Source organism: Sinocyclocheilus anshuiensis, unplaced genomic scaffold (assembly GCF_001515605.1).
Source record: "Sinocyclocheilus anshuiensis isolate Anshui unplaced genomic scaffold, SAMN03320099.WGS_v1.1 scaffold1662, whole genome shotgun sequence".
Lineage (NCBI taxonomy): Eukaryota > Metazoa > Chordata > Actinopteri > Cypriniformes > Cyprinidae > Sinocyclocheilus > Sinocyclocheilus anshuiensis.
In genome coordinates, this window is record NW_015545835.1 from 483,945 (window position 1) to 491,463 (window position 7,519).

A 7,519-nucleotide genomic window follows, 5' to 3' on the forward strand; every position below is an offset into this window, starting at 1 on the left:
GGCGCTGGGGGGACGGGACCCCACGGCAGCAGGTGCACAGGCTTAGGGGGCACTGAGAGAGAGAGAGAGAAGATGCTCAGACCAGCTCTATCTCCATCACAACAGTCCCGTTCCACATCCTCCGCTCGCAGCCCAGAGATTCACCCTCCATGATCCTCCCAATCCACCCGCCACACCAAAGTCGCATGCAAGAAAACCAGAAAGAGTAGAAGAAAGATGGAGAAACTTCAGCTGTCCGAGAAACTGGCAGCTTCCTGAACTGAGAACAGGAAGTAGAGATGAGCATGCGAAAAGTGCTGCGGTTACACAGCAACAGCAAACACACAAACATAACCCCACACACACACACATGCACACACACAACAGAGTCAAGAAGATGAAGTGTGTACGTGCATGAGTGAATTAACTGCCTCAAATCAGTATGAATTTGTAAAGTGTATATTGGATGAGTTGCATATTTAGAACTGAATGAAATATAACTTCAATGATGCCATTTTCAAGTTGAATTCAGGAAGCAGATAGTGCTGTGCGCACTTCCTTCCTCTGTCTGTTTTGCACTATATGAAAGCCACAAAATATCCATGCAAGTTCACAGCATCACAAACACACATGCATGCTGGAAACTCCAAAACAGGACCATTAACACACAACAAAATCCTCCTTTTTTCAAAAGACTGTTGGTATGAATGACAGTAAGATGTGTTTAATACCGTGGGGTTTCTGTGCTCTGGGCGTCTTGGGTGTGGCTGAGGGAGTGGGGCGTGGCCTCTGTGTGAGCTGGGTGGGGCATGGCCTGGAAGGGGGCGGGCTTTTCTTCTTCTGAGGCTGCTCTACAGATCCACAGGAGTACTGCAGCGCTGCTGGAGACAAATCTACAGACAAACAAACAAAAACACAAAACATGAACGCTTATGCGATGCCACAGATTTGATCTGATGAAATCTACCAGCAGCCTAGTCAAAGGATAATGCAGAGTTTCTATGTTCAGATATTTTAGTGAACATTACCCAAATTCTTATCAGATTATATGAATTCCTCCCCAAAAAAAGTCTTATTTTAGCTGACTTTTGGTTGGTTTGTTTGTAAACAACAGCTTCCTGGTTTCCTTGTGCATATCATGAGAAAGTTACCAGCTTTAATGTTTACCATGAGTTAGATTGTCATCTAAATGTGTTTTGAAAGTCCTGTGGCTATACTTCCAAATCTGTGGATTTTAACATTTTTACTGAGGAGTGTCTTGACCCGTGGACTTCCACTGTAAGTGTATTACTGAACACACAACTTAGGATCATTTTTACAAAATGAGGAATGAGTCTGAATTATTTTCTGTGGTAACTAACAGCAGAGACGTAATGAACCCAGAACACTTTTTAATAAAAAAAAAAAAAAAACACAAAAATAAAAGCATATGTGAGCCATTTCACACAGACTAATTACCATGCTGCTTCTTTACAGAAGCTATATTATCTATATTTCATCTATATGATTTAATCGGTGTAATTCTATATTACACATTATTTCTAGCAGCTGAAAGTCCAGGAACTTCTCAACTCGACCTTCATCATGACCAGAGAGACAGCAGCCATTTCCTGAATGATCAATACAGACACAATTACATCCCAAACTCACCAATCGTTCTTCACCACAGCTCACAGAACTACCTCGAATGATTTGGCATTTGCATGTGTTTGCAGAAGCGTTCGGACAGTTTTCAACAGTCAATACAAAACATTTCACAGTACAAAAACTCAATCTGAACACTTCATCATAAAATCAGTGGGCTGACGTGTGAGAACCTCAATGCACACACCTGCTTCCCACAGACAGAAAATCATGTCAGTAGTTTCTCCTAAACAATGAGATGAAGCAGTGACCAAATAGAAACCGTCGTCTCAAACTGTGCATACAAGTGCCAGGATAAAGTCTGCCATCAAAGCTACGAGATCCCAATACCACCTCAAACATCAGATACGTTCATGCTTCTAAAGTGGATACTTAAATGAAATTACTGTGATCTCTGATTACTGATATCTCCAAGTCTTGTGAGCAGTAACTTTGAGCAATAACATGTTAAAATCACAGAAAGAAAGAAATGACTACAACATGAGACTTACTGTATGCTCTGGTCCAGATCATATGCTTCTCTCCTCAGGACTGATTCAGTCTCTCTCTCTGTGTGTGTGTGTGTGTGTGTCTTCAGCCTCCTCCCTGTTACCTCATGAATATGTAAAGCACACACACACACACACACACACACACACACCTGTGACAGGTGAGAAAATCTGAGCTGGCACTGGCTGCACCTGCTGTTGTTAGCAGTGCTGAACTCCACCTGCCAAACCCGCTTCACACGCAACTCTCTCTCTCTCTCTCTCTCTCTGTGTGTGTGTGTGTGTGTGTGTGTGTGTGTGTGTGCTCAGCTATAATCTAGAGACACAAATGAGCTCAATCTGACTAAACCTTCCTTTTGCAAACATTCAGGAGCTTCCATAAGTAATAACATTGTTTCAGTAAGGCAAATGTGACCCTATTCACTTTCTACACACTCTGGTTTAATTATGCACAATTTATTAATGCATGTTATTACAAATACAAAAAAAGGACTCATAATCTTGCAAAAAAATAAATAGACTGGTTCCAGCTGACACCACCAATTTCTCATTGTTCCACCATCTGTCATAGAAACACTGCTCCTCATGGATAAAAGTCCCACACTACATTTATTTCACATTGAATATTCTGTTTTACTGGAAAAAACTATTATATACATTAAAAAATTATGTACATAAGACGATCGTGAATGCAGTTCCCTTCCGAGGGAACTTCGAACTGCGTCCTCTAGGGGTCACTATGGGGAATGCCTTCAGCGTGACCGGTGTCTGAAGCATACATCTTAAAACAACAATAACATTGGCTGGCTACAGCCTATGACGTCATTACCCAGCGCGATCACAGTATAAAAGGGCGCCGAGATAACACGTCATCCCCTTCTTCATCTTCACGACTGTTTTGTTTGAAGCGTGCATTCCGGTAAGAGAATGTATCTCTCCTCTTTAAACCATGGCGAGCACTAGTAAGGCGTTTAAGACGTGTGTGGATCCGTGTCCTCGTTATTTGACACCTGATGATGCACACGATCTTTGCGTTTTTTGTTTGGGTAAAGAGCACGCGTGCGATGTCCTCGAGGGGGCAATCTGCATGCATTATGAACTTTTTTCTATGAAAAAGCCATCAGCTCCCCACGGTTCAGGACTCGCCGCTGCTGAGGCATGGAGGAAAATTAGCTTGTGGGGATCACAGGTGGACCTGGCTGATGAGTTGAGAGAGGGTCTTTCCCTTTCGCGCTCATCAGTCGTGGACGAGAGTGAGCTGCTGTCTGTTCCAGCGGCTAGTGCTCTGCTGGCTCCAGGCCAGGAAGAGCAGGAGATGTTGGATGAGGACGAAAAAGTTCCTCCTGCCCTGCATACGCTGAGTTGCTTGAGGTTATGGAATGCGCCACCTTGATGAGCGTTGTCTTTCTGATCATAACCCTCCAGCTCAAGTAAGCCTTCCATTTCTTCCTGATCTCCATGTGGAGATCGAGAAGGCTTGGAAAAGTCCGTATTCATCCCGTATCCATAGGTTTCAGCATACTAGTTATGCCATTATTGAGGGGATGCGTGAGAACGGTTATGAGAACCTTTCACCTTTCAAGATGGCGCCGCAAATGGCAGCCAGGACGCTGAGCTCCGCGATTCTTCTATTGTTTTTGTTTGTTTGTTCTGTGTTTTGTCATTCTTCTTCTATAAGTTTTACCAGAGACGAACTCCTTAACATTAAGCAGCACATCCCAGACAATATTTTTCCGGTTTTTGATTATTCGGACGTTTTGTTGGACATTCTAGTCGGAGGTACAGCTGTGTTGTTCAAACGCGCGTGCAGACGCAGAAGAGGGAAACGCGCCGGCGCCCTGGTGAAGCTCCGCGCGCGCGGCTTTCGGACTGCGCTCCCAAGCATTCATCTCGCGAATGTCCGTTCCCTTCCTAACAAAACGGATGAACTTCTTCTCCTCACCCGCACCAACAAGGACTTTTCTAACTCTGCTGCACTGTGCTTCACTGAAACCTGGCTGAGTGAAGCCATTCCGGACAACGCGCTTCATCTGCCGGGCTACCAGCTGTTCAGAGCGGATCGCATCGCGGAGTTAACGGGGATACTTGGTAATAAAGCTCTTCTGATTCTGATTCTGATTCTGAGAAGATGCCCCCTATTGAAGAGACGCTCACCAGCTATCTCTCTGTGGGTGAAACATCTTCTCTTAAGGCTCCCTCCCTGCCGTCCAAACCCCTTCAGGATACATCTCGTTTGAATGGCAGGGCGTACGCAGCAGCAGGTCAGGCTTCAGCTTCGTCGCACACTATGGCGGTGCTTCAGGCTTATCAGGCTGACCTGTTGAAAGACCTGGATAAAGGCCAGGGTTTATCCCCTGATGAGATGGCTGAATTGACCACAGATCTCGCTCTCTGTGCCAATAAACAGACCGCTACTGCCATTGGCAGATCTATGGCGGCCATGGTGGTTATGGAGAGGCATCTGTGGGTGAACCTGGCGGATATCGGGACGAAAGAGAAGGGCTTTCTGAGATTTTTGGCACTTCCGTCAAGATGGTGGTCGAAAAGTTTAAGGAGGCCAAGACGCGCTAGGCTGCCTTTAAATCCTTAATTCCACGAAGGTACAGGTTTGAGCCCGAACAACTAAGGGGTCCTGGCCCGTCTTAATCTAAGGGTCAGAGACGGGCACAGAAGACTAGTGTCGCAACTCGCGCCCCTCCCTCTCCTTCAGGTAGGGGTCAAAGGAGGCATGAGTCAAAGGGTAACAGGCAAGATTTGAGGGAGGTGATCCAGATGAGGCGTTCTCAGCGCTCTCGTCCAGACCAGAGTAAAACCTAAACATCTTCTAACCTCCCTTCGAGAGTTTTTACATCTGCTCTTATCTTCCTTCCCTTAATTTCCCTGAAGCCACCATCCCCTCCAACTGAGGTTAGGTAGGAGCCTCCTGCGCTCGCATTACAGTCTCTCATGCTGGACCTATGATGTTTTGGTTAGTTTCTATGTCCCATAGAACTACCTACTGATATAGTCCGGACCCAAGGGCTCTTCGAGCTTCGCCTTCAGATGATACCCGTGAGCTTGAGTCATGCGCAGGAGCCGTGGTTGGTGAGTATGATCCATTTCTTCTATCTATTGCTAGTTTATGTGAATACACTAACTAGTTTCTCCGCAGTGCTACTTGGACCCGTTTCTGTTTTCTGACTGTGTTTTAGGGTTAGGACCTCTGCGAGCACCTCCCCTGCTAAAGTCAGAACCTCTCACTGTTGACCGATCATGGTGATGGTAGCTCAGCCGTCGGTACTGGATCCAGGCTGGATGATAGCCCTGCATCTTCGGCTTCATGCTTTCTGGACCACGCAGCCAAGTCGCAGGGCCTCTGCGAGAGCCCTTTTAGCTGATCAGGTCCGCAGTATAATGCTGCAACTTCAGGACCCGCGGGTCCTCCATTCGGGTGAGCATATTCGGAGTATAATGCTTCGTGATGTGCTCCCTGATGTCCTGGCTGGGTGTTTGCTTCAAGAAGCTGCCCCAGCCAGGATGCGCTGCTCATGTCTCACCCCGAGGGGTCTCCTGAGATTTGAGTCATCCTCTCAACCATCATGCATGTTCTCTGAGCTAGGGCTCCCCTTGCTGAGGCGTTGAGTGGCCTAACACTCTTTAGTTCCACTCTGCAGTTTGATAGACGGTCCGGCCTGCGGGACCTCCCTGTCACACTACCTTTATGGTCGAACCGGCGAATTGCCCCTTTGCGGAGTGGGCTTGAGTACACTGCGTTCCCTGAGGTATGAGCGAGATGTGTTTCTGAGGAAACCCTTCCTGAGTGCTTCAGCTCTGAGGAGCAGTAGCTCTTCATGCATGAATGGGTTAATGGGTCCCATTGTTTCTCTGGTTCTCTTTGGGTCTGGGGTGTTTGCTTCAAGAAGGTCCCCTGGGGGTCTCCTGATATTTGAGTCATTCTCTCAACCATCATGCATGTTCTCTGAGCTAGGGCTCCTCTCGCAGAGGCGTTGAGTGGCCTAAATCTCTTTAGTTCCACTCTGCAGTTCGATAGACGGTCAGGCCAGCGGGACCTTCCTGTCACACTGCCCTTATGGTCGAACTGGTGAATCGCCCCTTTGCGGAGTGGGCTTGAGTACACTGCGTTCCCTGAGGTATGAGCGAGATGTGTTTCTGAGGAAACCCTTCCTGAGTGCTTCAGCTCTGAGGAGCAGTAGCTCTTCATGCATGAATGGGTTAATGGGTCCCATTGTTTCTCTGGTTCTCTTTGGGTCTGGTTAAGCGGGACCCATGCTCTCTATCGAGATAGAGAGCATGAGACTGTGTTCAGCTGCATCAGTTGATGGTCTCTCTTTGGGCCCTGCTAGACTGCCCTTCTAATCTAGCGCTGCCTTCTGGTCAAGCTGAGAATGCTCCCCTCACTGTGTGAGGGTTAGCTATGAGCCTATAGTCCCAGTTTGTGTTTGAGGGCCCACCTCAGCTTGAGAGCCGAGAGTGCTGCTCCCGAGAACTCCATATGCAACAATGCTGAGTTGATAGGCACGTCCTTTTGCCTCCTTGGTCAGTTGCCTCTATGCTGGGACCCTTTTGTTCCCTGTTGAAATGTGCGATCCCCTTTTAAGCTGGATCCCATTTCTGATGTACCAGTTGAGGTCAATCTGCTCCTCGGACATGGCTGTGCTCCCCTCACTGTGGGAGGGTCTTCTATGAGCTCGCCGGTCCTGGGCAGATTATGTGAGTCCTTCTCTCTACTTGAGAGCTAGGTACTTTGCCCTAGGCTATTGATCGCTTCGGTCGAGCTGGGTTCCTCTCCCTTAGCTAAGGGTCGAGCCGATTAGATTAGAGAAGCAAGTGTTAGTTTTTTTTAAAGAAAACAAGCAGTTAGTAAATAAATAGTTTTTTTTTTTTTATAAAGAATAGAATTAGAATAGAGAGTGCTAGAGTTAGAGGGTCAAATAAAGATGGAAGAGATGTGTTTTTAGCTGATTCTTGAAGAGTCTAAGGTCTCGGACTGAGTTGGGCAGGTCATTCCACCAGGAGGGAACATTTAATTTAAAAGTCCGTGAAAGTGATTTTGTGCCTCTTTTAAAGCGATGTTCACTTGCAGAATGCAAGCTTCTAGAGGGCACATAATTCTGAAGTAATGAATTTAGGTAAAGGGGTGCAGAGCCAGTGGTGGTTTTGTAGGCAAACATTAATGCCTTGAATTTTATGCAAGCAGCTATTGGTAGCCAGGGCAAATTGATAAACAGAGGTGTGACGTGCATTCTTTTCGGCTCGTTAAAAATGTATCTTACTGCCGCGTTCTGGATTAATTGTAAAGGTTTGATAGAACTGGCTGGAAGATCTGCCAAGAGAGCATTGCAATAGTCCAGCCTGGACAGAACAAGGAGTTGTGAAGCATGTTCTGAAAGAAAGGGCCTGATCTTCTT